Genomic DNA, 16,136 nt, shown 5'->3' on the forward strand with positions numbered 1-16,136 from the left:
GATTCATGAAGAAACAGCTGACCTTATGATGGTAATTCTGTAAGAGGAGTGATTGGTTTGTTGTATTCTCTATCAGAAAAGGGAATGACTGGAGACTTGGAGACCAGGTATAAGATGAGAGCAGCAGCACTACAGTGCAGCACTGAGAGTCAAGAGGCAGACAGAATTGGAAGCAACATTGTAGGGGGAAATCTGATGGCATCTGAAGACTCCTTTGATATGGAGGATAAAGAAGAGTGAAAAGAGAACAATGACTAAAGCTTTCACTTCTGGGTTTAGAGTGGAATTATCATCTCGCTGAACAACGTAGAGAAACAATGGAGCAGAAGCTAGTGTATGGGGGCAGCCAATAACTTCAGCTTTAGACATACCCACTTTAGATCCCAATAATGTTTACCCTATCCCCGCCCTTCAGAATTCCACGGGCCACAGAGATCCAGGGCCCCCGCCCCACTTACTTGCCCTGTCATTCTCAAAGCCCAAACTCAACACCGGAATTCTCTCCAATTAAATGACACAGCAGAGACCTTAAATTCTTTTTCTTGTTGGAATCATCTAATCCCCGTCCTTCCCTGTTATCCTTTTTCATCTCCGCCCTCTCCATCCACTTACTCTCTTTTCATTCAATTCTGAGGATCTTTCTTTTATAGTAAATATTCTCACTTTAAAAAAAAATTCTTATTTTTGTAATACATTCCTGTACTAAAAAAGTGCTACAGTGTTATACTTTGTATTTTGAATATCTCACTTTAGATATACTGGTATATTTATTATTCCATCCATTCTCCTAAAAAATCCTATGGGATAAGTGAGGGTAGCTGTAATTAACCTCGTTCTGTAAATAGAGAACCAAGGCATAAGAGATAATTAATATAATCAAGTAACTGATTCAGAGGCAATCACTGATTTAGAATTTCCTTCTCAATATCCGACCTAATAAATAAAATGTTGCTTCTAACCTTTCAATTTCCTGAAAAGAAAGATGTTAAACAAATTTTTTTTTTGCTACGTATAGTAATTCTATCTCAAAACAATATAAGGTAAAACCTAAACTAGAATTAAGAATAAATGCCTCCTAATCAAAATTCCATTGCCTTTTTCCAAACTTGACTTGCTTTCTAGGCGTATCTACAACAACCAGAGATGAAGACTACTAAACAAAATTCTAAAAGAAGATAATACTAATGCTTTTTGATCTTTTGTGGCATAATTTACTATTCAAAGAAGACAAATTAAAAACAAAGCACTTAGTTTTCATTACCATCTCTAGCCTAGATGTAAAAACCTTACAATTTTTAGTATATCTCTATAAGCAATAGAGTGTATTTAAATACAAATAATAGGATATAAAGATGGAAACTATGCAAGGCAGTTTCAGGTCCAAAAGGTGCTTACTCTGTATCTCAAAGTGCAGTCTCCTCACGTCTCAGATCCTTAGCAAAAGGCATGCAATCAAGCCTCCATTCTGAGCTGAATGCTTCTAACCTATTAATTCTAACAGACAAGATAAGGGGAAAGAAAACCTCTGAAGCATGTAAATGCCATTGTTTTAACGTATAAGTAGTTTTAACCCTGAAGGGTAGCTCACCAAGTATGGAGGAGCTCTTGCATGCTGAGTGATGTTCTTCAGTTCTTCATTTTAAGTTCAACATAATTATTCTGTGTATGAGCAACTGTTCCTGAAAACATTGGTTTTAAAACTTAGGTCAGTTGTTCTCAACATTGGGAGGCAAACCTTTGAGAAGCAATAGGGTTACAAGGTCTGAAGCAAGAGGGATATAAGCACATTAAATGCAATTGAGTGAATAATATTCTGCATTTACAGAATGAGGTTAATTAGAGCTACCCTCACTTATATAATTTTTAGGATAATGGATGAAATAATAAATATTCCAACAAAATTAATAGTAAATTTTCTAATTATGTATTTTATAATCAACAGGCTTAAAAATTGCAAGATCTATCTTTTTGGCATCTTCAAAATATTTTACTACTATACAAAGATTTTTTTAGACTAAAAATAAGTCAATATCCATTTCTTAAATCTTAGAGTGAGCAGAGTATTGCACTTCTGGTAGGATTGTTATTATTTAATATCTTGTGATATTCTTATTTCATATATTATGGAAAGTATTTTTTAATCAGCAAACATGAGAGCCATGTAAGATAAATAAACATGTAAAATATAGAGTAGAGGGGGAGGTTTATTATCAGGGTCTCTCAAATTTGGCTGTTACTGTAAACTAGACTATGTGCTACCTGAAAAATGAGAATATAGCTACTTTACAGTTTCCTTATTCGTAGAAGTATTTTTCAACATTTTTATTCTTTACATTAATAGTGAAGTCATATCTATAAAGTGCTTTGTACTCCTTGCAGAAAGGAACTATGTAAATGCAACGCGTCACTATTATTACTCTGCAATAAATCCCAGCTAACATAGTAGGTAATTAAGGGAGAGAGCTGGGGAGTAATTAAAAGTAATTGATATCTCACTGTCCTTGCAAGGTGCTGTTTTTGCTGTTCCTCAGTACCTTCAAAGTAGTGTCAAGTACAAAAAACAAATAAATAATTCTTAGATGAAAGCAGAAATCTGTCAAGTCCCTTTTTTCCAACCAGGACATTCTGAGACACAGTATCACCAACCTCAGAGGGGTTCCCAGTGACTCACAAACCCTGTTGTTAACAAAACAAGTAAGAAGCTTCAAGTCCAATGTCCTCTAAGGTCTTTGTGCTTCTCACATGAGGAGTGACCACTAAAGCACTGACTGGAAATAGTCTGAACACTTAACTGCTTTCTGATTTCTTGGGATGTAGGTATAAAGTAAGTTGTTTAGTGCTTGAAAACGCATATTTTTAAGGGGCTGAAAAGTTTGTGGGCACTGAGGTCTTCTCACAGAGATTTCTCCTGCCTCTTCACTTGCAGCTGAAGCCTCACTACCGGGTCTTTAAACTTTGAATAAGCCAAGATCATCCCCACTGTCATGAGTTTGTTCATTTTTCAACTAAGATTGGCCTGCCCATTTTTCTCTACTCAAATTTGCCCATCCTTCAAGGTTTACTTTCCCATGATTTCATTTTTCAGACAGAGTTCAGATATGTCTTCTTAGGATCATATTTCGAATTTCTTGCTCCAAAACCTTAGTGATTCCTAAGGACACCAGCCACACGATAGCAAACAGTACAAATATTTAGGAAATATTTTCTGACCAAGGTTATGGCATACTTCCAAAAGGAGGCTTGAAAACCTTTTGGGATTCTTTCGTACTGTTAAGATGTTAAGTCTTTAGCAATCCACATGAAATCATGCTGGAGTAAGGCAGTATGTGGGGCAAAATTGACCAGTGCCAGTAACCTGCTATGCAGGAGAAGTCTTCTGGTTTGTTTTAGCCTTAGGTAAATTCAGGACCCTAATAAGCAGCACAAAATAGTATTTCTTCTGCCGTGACACTACACCTCCAGGCTTGCTTTAGAACTGTCTCCAACTACTCTTTCAGCCTACATGTAATGCCTGCATATTAGGATATCAACATAGTTCTTTCAACAATAACCCTTTGGTTTTCTCCCTTCCCTGCTATAGCTCCTTGTGATAGCTACTCCTGAAGTTATCATATCAACGAAGCCACCTCCTCCACTAAGACAGCTTCCTGCCCAAGATGCCTCCTGCTGCTGACTATGATGGCTGGCAGAGGCTGCCCTGTCTACAGAGGTGTTTAGACAAGTCAGAATCTTAGGGAGTAGGTTTCTGTCCAAATTGAGCTTCTCAAATGGTGGTCAGCTAAGATGGATATAAAGAAAAAAGAAACTTACATTTACAGGACTTGCTATGCCAGGTATTAATGCTGACACATCCCTTTTTCAACTAGTCCTTACAGTTATCTTGTTGAAGACACAGAGACTTGGAAAAGTTAAGTAATTTTCCAAAGGTCACATTATTTCAGAGCCAGAATTGCAATCAGGTCTGTGTCACTTCAAAGCCCCTCTTTCCACTGAGCACATCTGCGTGGTCTGGCGTCCAAAAGGCACAAAGTCCACTGAGTGTGCAGTTCGGTAGGCTCTGAATATTTGCTCTCTGAACTGTTTTTTTCTGTTGGTTGAGTGTAGGGATTTTGGATTTATATGGTGATTATAATCAGACATTCTTCTAGAAACTGCAGGTGTATGAATCTGCCCTTCAGGGAACCTGGGACGAAAAGGATGGAATTTCCTCCCAAATATGAATAGAAAGAATAAAAGATAAGGAAGCCATATACTGTGCTCCAGTCTTTAAAGAACACTTCTATGTCTGTAATTTTATATCAATGGCTGCTATAGATACAGAGGTCTCTGCCACTGTGAGACAGTCCCCTGTGCTCAGTAACAGCACCCCTTAAATTGAAGCACCATGAGAGACACAGCAAATGCATGTCATCAATCAGGGATTGGCTTGCTATTTTCTATGAATTTGACATATCCCTGTTTCCCCATATGCCTTGCCTCTTCCTGCTGCACACTGCCTTCCCACTCTCCCTCCTCCTCTTCATTTATCACCTTCTGTTCCCTCCCCTGCTTCTTCTGTTTTCAATTTAGTGATGTTAAGTGTTTTAAGCGTGAAATAATATGCATAATACTGGGGCTTTTCAGGAGCACAATAGAAATATATGTACCATCACTTTGTGTGTGTCTGTGTGTGTGTGTGTGTGTGTGTGTGTGTGTGTGCGAGTGTGTGCGTGCATGTGACTATGGTGTATGACCCAAAATAATAATATTCACAATAATATAGTAGAAGGCCTGAAATAAATGTGGGATGGGTGAGTTAAGGTGTTAATAAAAACATAAAGTATTTCTCAGGGCACTCTAACTGTCCTTCTTTGGACCTTGATATCCACTGCTATCCATGTATCACCACGAAAGCACTGGCAAATGCAAGAAGCTCTGATAATTATTTTGCAGAGTAGTGTAAAGGTCTGCATGGCTCTGAAATGCTTTGAATATATCAGCATGGCAACGCAGCATCTACTTGGTAGATGTAGAAAGGATGTAGATAAATAAGAGCATTATACATTTTCCCATGTTAAAGAAACTCAAAGCGCGGTATAGATGACAACCAAATTTATAGACAGAGATCTCAAGCTAAGTAGTGTCCTTTGTACAAGTAGTTTTTAAAAACTGGTGATCTCTGAGACAGTATTCATAGCACAGCGATACCTGGATTAACACAAATCTCCCTGAATCAAAGGTTCAAGTATGGACATGCTTGGGATAACTGTTGTTGTCCTTAGCACAAGGTCAACAGAAGTAGCAAATGAGGCAAATAAGACAGTGATGATTTTTTCAAGCAGATCAGTATGGATCTGGGTGACACAAAGGCACATTCTTGGGCACTAAAGAAGGGCCCAGTCACCAAGGAGTTACGGAGCTGGGGGAAGGTGGGTGCTGCTGGGTTTGATCTTGTTTTGCTTCTATAGGGGACCAAAATTTGCCACCTCAAAACGTGTATATGTGGCATGAGGATCATTTGGGACTAGGTATTTTTGAGAAATAGAAGATTCAGAAAGTTTTTCTTTTTACCTCCCCTTTAACTGCCTAAAAGAATTTATATACAGAGGCTGTACCAGGAAGAGAGCTATTACCAAAATTAACTTCTTTTTACATCAGAAAGACTTCTCTACATGGTATGGCAAACATTTGTTTAGCAAACCTTTGCTCTTCCCATCTCCCCTTGAGTGAAGTGTCTTCCTCTCATTTGAAGTCCCAGCTCCCCATGTCCTTCTCCTTAGCTCAGAATAGCATAGAGGCGTCAATTGCTTGACTGTTTTTGGGCCTCACATTCTTATGGGGACCACATATGTATGTAATTAATTTTTCTCCTGTTAATCTGTCTTGTGTTAATTTGATTATTAGAACAGCCAAAGAGGGGACTTCCCTGGTGTCCAGGGATAAAGAATTCGCCTTTCAATGCTAGGGATATGGGTTTGATCCCTGGTCAGGGAACTAAGATCCCACATGCCGCGGGGCAACTAAGCCCGCGCGGCACAACTACTGAGCTCGTGCCCCTGGAGCCCACGTGCCACAACTAGAGAGAGAAAACCTACACTCCACAACTAGAGAGAAACCCGTGCGCCACAACAAAGAGCCCACGCCGCAACGAGAGATCCCACATGCCGCAACTAAGACCCGACACAGCCAAAAAAAAAAAAGATAAAGAAAATAGAACAGCCAAAGAAACTAGAAGGGTAGGGGAAAATTATTCCTCCTCTACACTTCCAAGAGAAATTGGAACATCAAACATCTAAGGATTGGGAATACATAAGCAGAAAAGGAGAAATGCACAAGGACAAAAATTCCTTCCCAAGATAACTACAGGAAGGGATCTATCTGCTGAAAATTTCCCAGTTCTTCCTATATTACCTAGGAGCAGGACTAGTAGTAGAGAGGTATTAGCAAGAAACGACTGCAAGTCAATGTGGCAAATGCTGTACTACATGGGTACAGAAACCTGTTATGGTGGTAAAAGAGAGAATCCCTTCTTTGAGAAGAGAGGATTTTAGTGAAGGTTCCAGAAAAGAGATTATGTTAGAGTAGACGATAAATCATCAGTTGAAGTTTGGGCAGAATGACAGGGTAGAAACTTCAGATGGTGAAAAAAGCATATGCAGAGACAAGCAAGGGTATTTAGGAATGATAAGGAAGTTAATAATGAGTAGGACAGGGTGTATTATGGGGACAGCTTAGGATACAGTTTTGAAATGTATGATAGGGTTAAATACTGAAGTATTTTGTAAGCCAATCTATAGAGTTTGGACTTGGAACTAATGTTAAGCAGAAGTGTGACATGTTGAAATTTTTATTTTAAAAGGTAAGTCGGAAAACAATATAAATCATGATGGTGAGATTTTGGATAACCAATGAAACTACTGACTAAATACTGAGGAGTCAGTCAAGAGACCATAATAATCTAACTTGTATTGGAAGTATAGAGAAAGAAAAAAATTGATTGAAGAGAAAGTGAGGAGGTGGAGATAGGGGGTGGACAGATTAGATATGGAGTGTTAGGGAGAGAGAAGAGACAAGTAGGATGTTAAGATTTCTCTGCTTGAGGGACAAAGTAGATAATGATGCTTTTGACCAAGGCAGAAAATACAGCTCAAATGTCAATTGTTTCAATAGGCTTCCATGGGATAGCAACAGATCCTCAGCTTCCTCCCCAAAGTTTTTTTTTTTTTTTTTTTTAATGTTCCCAAAGCCAGTAAGTCGGCTAGAGTCATTACAAACCACCAGCCATGTTCTTTCTCTCTTGCTTGGGCTCCCACTCACCCACATCTGCTGCCTGCAAAGTAACTTGGAACAACTTCCCCATCTGCCACGAGAATGTGCCTTGTCAATGACCATATCAAAGATACTCTGTCTGAATTACTCTAAGGTTTCCATGTTTACAACCTACAGAATGGCAATGAGTTCCATGCCAAGTCTGAACATTGGGCAAAAGTGGGCTCACCCACTAGAATTTCTCCTCCATTAGAATGTATGCTCTATCATTGAAGAGATTTTTATGTTTCATTTACTGTAGTATCTTCTGTATCTATAATAGTGCCTGGCACATAACAGGTGCTCAATATTTTTTAATTAAATTTTTATTTTAAGATAATTTTAGCCTCACATGCAGTTGTAAGAAATAATACAGAGAGATCCTGTGTACCCTTTAGCAATCTCCCCTAATGGTAACATCTTGAAAAACTATAGTGCAATATCACAATCAGTGATGGACATTAAAGCAGTCACAACACAGAACATTTCTGTCACCACCAAGATCCCCCATGTTGCCCTTTCATAGCCATACCCACTTCCCTCCAAAGGGAAGTTGCTCCAAATATCGCTATCAAACGAGACCTATGGAAGCAACTGTAAAAGACTGGAGATAATCTAGAAGAATTCTATTCTCAGGTTGCTTCACAATTAATTTAACTTTTACTTCACTTTAAAGAAACTTAAATGTGACAAATTGAGGCTGTGATTTAAAGGGAAAAAAGACAAAAAGAAATTCTAATCAGTGCAAATAATTAGGTACTGGTCCTAAATCAAAAGACTGACAAATCATTTTTGTGTACAGTATATTTATTTAGGTTAAAATAGAAAGCAAGGTGTTTACACTTTTTTAAGATTTTTATTCTTATTTTAGAAAACTTTTTGATTAAGCCACTACAGGTCCCAACCATCTTGAACAAAATGTCTTCTACCTAGGTCCAGCACTCTGGTTATGTCTTTCATTCTCAAAATGGGGCTCAAATTCAGTCCAAGGGAACTGGAGGGGGATAAATGCCCTCTACCCTGTTTCATTTTTCTTCTTTTCAGTCTTTGCTCTCATCCCAAGTTTTTTTTCTCCTCTTCCAATTACAAATAAAAACTTCCATGAATATGACTTAAAATATTGATATGAAATGTTGAGGGGGAGGGAGAAGAAAGGTCACCACCTTTAAGCAGCAGGAAGCCACAAATGCTAGCTAATTTAAAAAGAAGGAAATTGAAGCAAAAGGAAGTTTAACGGAGCAATCAGAAAATGGGCTAGAGATTGATGATGCTATGTTTCAAGACTTGTCTTCCTCCTGTCCGTCCTCCACAGCTAGAAACTTGGTCATGTGACTCTCCTGCTCAGTTCCCCACTGCCTAAAGACAATGTTCAAAGTTGTTCACATGGCTTACTGAGATCTTCCATTTTCTGATCCCTGGACATTTCTCCAGTCTTTCACCTGCTGTTCCCTGCCATGCACCTCCCTCTCCAGAAACACAAACTGACATTTTCCTATATAGGCACTAAGCTGTGTCTACATTCAGAAGCTCTGCTGGTGCCATTCCCTACCCTGACTGCCTCCTCACACTCACCTTTGTCCCCTCACTTCCTCTGATTAGAGCCTGATTCTTATTCTTTTAATTCTTACTCACTTCACACATTACTTCTTCCACAAAGCTTTCCTGGAAGCTTTCCCTGTCACCAGTCAGATAACTTGAGTCTATTAATCAGTATTCCTTTTCTCCAAGCCACAGAAACCAAACTCAAAGAGCTTAGAAGAATAAAAACAATCTATGTTACTCCAAAACGAATTATAGGAAGAGCATCCCATGGGAAGAGATGTCCATTTTACCGTGAAAAATCTGCATTGCTACACTTAGTACATGGTTTATATTATTATTATAATCTGTTTATGCGTCTGTCTTCCTCAGTCTATTTGCCTGAAGTTATTCATCTTAGGATTTCCCAATGTCAAAAACAATGCTCAGTGCAGCAGAAGTTAAACATATCCTTTTTGTGTATAATAAATTATTTTACATTGTGGTTGGAAATTCAGGAAAGTGGATGTCTAGAGAGAATATTCTATATATAGGAGATCTTGTTTATAAAGAACTTGGTGAGTAGAGTTTTAGAATAAAAGAAAAATTGATGAAGATGGTCTTTAAGGATATATAATGATTCTAGGCTTACATCTGAAACTTGGGGGAAAAATAGAGATGCCTTCTATTGAGAGAAGAGGGAAGAAGGTAGAATCAGTGATGATGCAAGTGAGATCGGAAGTCAGGAGATGAGCTGACAGGGCTCGTACCTGCTAGTCTGTCTTTTCTCTCTAAAATAATAATCAATGTGTTTAGTTCATCTGCTTAAGAGGGAGAGGACAGTGGTATCTGGAACTGAGGTAGGAGAATTGAAGAAAGTGGTAACTAGCTGAGAAAAATGGGAAGAGTTTCTTTCAAGGGACAAGGAGAAGTGAAGTTGAGGGATTATTTAACACCTGCTTTCCCACAGGCCCCATGCCTCACAATACAGCCAAAACAACACAGCCAGGAAATTCCATGGCTATTGATGCATCATTTTACCCACTGAGTTGGCTCTTCCTAGAAAGCAATTCCTTCTATTTAACTCTGTATTCATGCCTATAATTTTACCTGTCTTTATCTCTTTTCCCTCTCCTATAAATATGCTCAAGTCTTGCTCATCCTAAAAAAGAGATGTGTTACTACAGTCCATTTACTCCCTCATCCACTGCTCTCTGGCTTTGGCTCCACTGCTACTGAAATAGCTTTTGCAAAGGTCATTATCACCCAGTTACAAAGAACTATAGCCTTTTTTTCCCCCTCACTCTTCCTTCTTTATGACATTTCTGAAAGCTTTTGAGCCCACTGACAATCCCCTGCTTTTGAAACATTCTCATCCTGTGGCTTTGGACACAGCAATCAGAAAACATACTAAATGAGGAGACTGGACCGGTACAATGCAAAGACTGCCGCCTGAATCCAGGCCATGCAGTTTCCTCACTGAGTGGTGTTAGCGAAGTTATTTGGCCTTTCCACACCTCTGTTTATGTAGCTGCAGATAAACATAATACCCACTTAGTAGTATTGCCTTCATAACTCAATTCTTTAACATTTAAGAAATACTGAACACATAATGCCAGGTATGATCTTGGGTGATTGGAATCCATTAGTGAGGGGGAAAAAATGGACAAAAATCCCCGTATCACTGAACTGGTAAAGGGATAGGGACAATAAACTACAAATATAATAAATAAGTACATGGCGTAGTATGTTAGAGGGTCACAATGATACAGAAAAATATAAACCAGGGAAGGGGATTAGAAGAGTCACAGTAGTAGAACGGTTTGCAATTTTAAATAGGGAGAGTAGAGTAGATCTTATTGAGAAAATGACATTTGAGGGGAAAAAATGGAGAGGAGGGAATTAATCCTGTAGAAATTTGAGTAAAGGGTGTTTCTGGCAGAAGAAACAGATTGTGTAAAGGTTAGTGTGTCTGCAGCCTTATGAAGGAAGAGGTGGACAGTAGGAGATGAGTTCAAAGAGGTAAGGAAGAGTGATGTGTGCCCTTGTAGGCCATTGTGAGGATTTCCACTTTTGTTTTGAGTGAAATTGAAAGCCTATGGGGGGTTTTGAGCAGAGAAGTAACATAATCTCCAATGTGCCTTAACAGGATCAGTCTGGCTGATGTGTAGAGAACAGACTACCTGGGGTAAGGACAAAAGCGAGAGACCAGGAAGCTACTGCAACAATCCTGGTGAAAGATGATTGTGGCACGTATCAGAAAGGTGGAGGCGAGTTTCGGTGAAAGCGGTGAGAAGTAGTTGGATTGCAGACAGATTTTGAAGGAAGAAATGAAAGTATTTTCTGACTCAGTTGGCTGTAAGAGCAACAGGAAAAAAGTACATCATCCCTATGTTGGGTTGGCCTGAGCAGCTGGAAGGATGAACTTGCCATTTTCTGTGATGCAGAAGACTGGTAGAGGGAATGAACTTCACATCATAAAATTTGTACAGTGAAATATTCCACTGTGTTTTGAATTTGATTCTAAGACTGGAAGTAACCATCCCCTTCCTTGTCACATAGCACTGCAGCGTTCTTGAAGTAAATTCATACATAGAATTTCATTTGTTTTGATACTTATAACCATTTTTTAGAAAGAAAAGATGTTATTATTTCCCATGGAACAGATGAGATGACCAGGGCTCAGAAAAGCTATGAGATTAACTTAAAGCCCCAATATGGTTAGAATGGATTGTACACTACAACATCGGGTATTTTGTCGCTTTATCTGGGATACTTTAGACCCTATAATACTTTCCAAGAATCAGGGCAGTGCAAGATAACTTCAAGACCATGCAGTTCAAACACGTAGAACATGTTACCTGAAGAAACTAACTCAGAGAGTCCAAGTAACCTGTTCTGTGTTACTCCCTTTTGGGTTTTGAAGTCTTTTTGAAACTCCCAAAAGACTTTAGTTTGAGATCCCATTCTGGTATGTTGAATGACTAATGCATTATATTTTTCAATGAGCAAAATGCCCAGTGAGGTAAGGAGGAAAACCAGAAGAGAGCAATGTGCTGAAAGCCAAATGAAAAAAGTATATGAGGAAGGGAGCAATCTACTGCACCAAACGCTGCTATCTGAGTAAAAAGAATAAGTCCTGAGAATTGAATCGGCCATTGGTTTTAGCAACATGACAATCATGGGGGACCTAGACAAGAGCAGTTTCAGAGTAGTGGTCGTGGGGGGAAAGTCTGACTGGAGAGGTTAAATGTGAAGAGACGAGAAAACTTGGAGGCAGCAAGGAGCCTATTACAAACTAGAGCAGAAAAATGGAGTCAAGAGCAAATATTTCTTCTTTTTTAAAATATTTATTTGTTGATTTACGTGGCTATGTTGGGTCTTAGCTGCGGCACGCAGGCTCTTTTAGTTGCAGCACGCTGTCTCTTAGTCGCGGCATGCAGGATCTAGTTCCCCAGCCAGGGATCAAAACCGGGCCCCCTGCGTTGGGAGCGCACAGTCTTAACCACTGGACGACCAGGGAAGTCCCAAGAGCAAATATTTCTTTTTCTCCTTCCCTTTTTTTAAGATGTGGGGAAAAGCAGGTTTGCATGAAAGAGAAAAGAATTAGCAATGTAGGAGACACTGGTAATAATCGCAGAGGTAATGCCCTTGAGTGGGCAAGAGGGATGAAATCTAGTGCCCAAGGGGAGGGATTGACGTTAGAATGAGATGTGTGTAGTTCTTCCGTGTAAGAGGTGAGAAAATAAAGTATGCAGATACAAAGGCGGCTAGGCAGGTAGATGAGGGGAAGTGTGTGGAAGTTCCCTCTGAGTGCTCCTGAGTGTGCAGTGAGGTAGGAAACAGATCCATATGCAGAAAGAGAAGATGAGGAAGGAGGAGTTGGAACGTAGAGGTGAGAGAAGATGTTGTAAAACAGTCATGTAAAAGATTGAGAGAATAAATGGACTAGACAAAGAGAGCGCGATTGTCAGGGTAAATTTAAAGACATACTGGATGTGCCTGGTCAGGACCATGGAAGCGTCCACAGTCCAGGGTGGGTTGCCCAGCTGCACCCAAGGTTCACTGTAGATATTATTGTTGTGCTATTTGAAAGCACCCCCTCCCTTAATTGAGGTATTAGAGAACACTGAATTATCTACAGGACAATTGCTTGACATATTTTAGGCAGAAATTTAAGAATTTCCTCTTTAATGTCCAATTACTTGCCATGTCCATAATCCTTTATATTTGCAAATTGTTCCACAGTCATGCTCATTATGTATGCTTCACCATCCCTGACTTACACATAGAATAAAATCAGGTTAAGTAAATCAGAGGAGGCACAATACTTTGTGCCATCAGTACTTGGCAGCAGGGAACAGATAAGAATTACCTATCCTGGATTCTACAGTTTACAGCAACATTTCATCAAAGTATATTTGAGGAATATATATTTGTGGACCATTCATCCCAACAGGTGCTCCATGAGTCAAGAGTTCTAAGGTCAGAAAATAGTGGGAACTGTACATGGTATATCCCACTCTAAAACTGTCACAATATGCATTAGCATCTTTGAGAAGCTTGGTGTTAAAGAGATCTGCTTAACTTATTTAACCTAGCATTTCTGAGGGTTATTTGACCACAGAATTCTTTTTTTAAACACAGCCTATTTTATAGGTGTATGTAGCACTCATTGATAGGGTCCATTCCCATATCCACTCATCCCTTCTTCCTTGATAGTAATTCCAGTTTTATCTGGGCACACTGCTGCTTAGCCAATAGGTTTATTTCCTAGCTCCCCTTGCTGTGGGCCCTGGCCTTATAACTAAGTTCTGATCAATGAGATGTAAGTGGAAATGTTATGTGTGACAACCTAGAAATAGCCTTAAAGGCAAGAAGCACTCCTTTCTTTGTGCCACACCTCTTCCTCTTTTCAGCAGGCCAGAATGTAGACTGATGGCTACAGCCTTAGCAGTTGAAACAGCAGGAGACTCAGTCAAGACAAGAAAGTTGCAAGACAGCAGGAATCTGGCTTCTTGACCACTGTGGAACCACCACAGTGGCCGCACTCTGCCTTACCTCCAGACTCTGTTAAGTGAGAGAGAAATAATCTTCAATCTCATATACAGCACAGAGATTTTAGGGGTTTTTTTCTATTACTCAAAGCTAAATCAAACCCTTAACTAATACACTGTAAATACCTACCATCATCTCATAGAACAGTGTTCTTCAGAGGACACTTTGAAAAGTGCTGGTCTAAATTCAGCCACTGAAATGTCATGTCTCTTCCCCCCCCACCCCAGCTATATCTTTGAGTCCAAACACATGGACTCTTCATTGATGTCTGGTATTCACATTTCATTCCAAATATTTTCAAACGAAAGGCATCAGGAAACTGGAAAGAGCAATGGCTTTTGTCAAAAAATAAACATTCATATCCCAACTCTGCTTCTTGACCTTAGACAAGGACTCTAAAATCTCTGCTCCTGTTTCCCTGAAGGCATAGTAGAGATAGTATATTCTGTGCTTCACATAGTTGTTATAATGGTTAATGAAATATACACCTCTCAAAAAATAATCCTAAGAATTATGCAGCATACTACACAAAAGATCTTACTGCTATTGTTATTCCAGCATACCAGAGGGAGTTCTGGTCCCAAACCTACTGGCGTGTGGGTGTGTACACGGGAGCGCTCTCACATCATTTCTGTAGGTGTCACTTCTCTGTGGACAGGTAGAATCAGATGGGCTCCTTGGTCCCATTCCGATGTAAACTCTCAGTGCAGATGGCATTCTTAGAATCTTAAGGCTACGATGGGGCCTTTGGGGGACTTGTTAAGTCTATGTCTCTATATTAAGGTGAGATCACACCTAAATTATCCTGGAATTACAAATTTATTAGTTTATAAAGACCTTGAGAGAAAAAATTCTAAATCCTCACCTTCAAGAGCATATCTGAGGTTTAACATCCCTCACTATCAGAAAATTGCTCCTAAGAATTAAATTTAAATTCCTTACTCTAATTTAAGTCTCAGGCTCTCTTGTGCATACTTTAACCATCTGCAAAAAGCCGGTACAATTTGTCCAGCATTCACCCTTTATGTATTTGAAGACAGTTCCTAAGATGATCTTCACAGGAATATTGAGTCTAAAACTCACACTTGCCATGGCAACTATTGTTTCTATATTTAAAAAAAAAAATCATGCAAGATATCCAACTCACTGATGAGGACTGTCATGAACATAACAGAAGTACTTTACTTCTAAAGTTATGGATATTTAGAAATCTATTTATAAAGAAAAGAGACTGGATAACAAATTTGCAAATCAAGACATGCTCTAAAGTTAAAATTATCATTTCTAAACTAAGTAGCAGAAAAAAATAAGACTATTAGTTAAAATAGGTACATACATTATTCAAATTTTATACCTAACTTTTTAAGCTTAAAAGAAAAACACGTCTAATTGATACTTATTTATTCTTGTCACTATATAACCAGAACAGTACAAACTGGTTTTGTATGGCATCATTCACAGAAATAGTGTTCCAACGTCCCTTACAAAATTAAAATAATGTATAATATTAATTTTGTGTGTTTTCAGTTTCTAGGACATGTCTGACATATATTACTGAATATATTCAGTCTCAATTTGCTATTTTTATTGTAAATCCTGATGAAGCATGTTAGCATTGCACTCAACAAAATCCATCAAATGATTGATTTTCTTAAACCAGTATGAAATTAGCCTAGTAAAATGGAGTTAGCTAAAAACATTAATTAAATGTCTATGTTTGTTTATCAGCCCTGATCCTTATGCACTGTTTAACTGCATAACTCTACAGAACTGATAGTCTCCATTTGTCTCTATTGACAAAATTACCTTTATGAGATCAGAAATGCAAGGAAAGTAGTCAAGTTATAAGTAGGGAATAGAGAGGCAAAAGAAGAGAGTGCCAACAAAAATCAATTTTCATACGTAAGGATATTGTGGAAATGAGAGTGAATTTTATCACTGTTAGAAAAATGAGTTTACAAATAAAGAAAGAAAGAAGTCTAGGATGAAATCTGTGGTGGTGGATTGGAATCAGAGATATACATATCAGTTTTAACATAGACAGGTAGATATAGAAACAAATACAGAAATGTCTATATGAAGACCATAGTTTAAATATGTATATTTCACATCTCTGGCCACTTAGAGACCCTAGTAGCAATACTGTTCTAGTAGTAATGAGAACACCTAGTTCCCAGATCTTAGTTTCTAAATACTGTCCTCCATTAAAAGGAGCCAGGGTTCCCGGAGGAATGGTGGACTCCAGGGCTGAGGCAGGGAAAATACCAGATAAT

This window comes from Balaenoptera physalus, assembly GCF_965194825.1.
Source record: "Balaenoptera physalus genome assembly, chromosome: 4".
Classification (NCBI taxonomy): domain Eukaryota; kingdom Metazoa; phylum Chordata; class Mammalia; order Artiodactyla; family Balaenopteridae; genus Balaenoptera; species Balaenoptera physalus.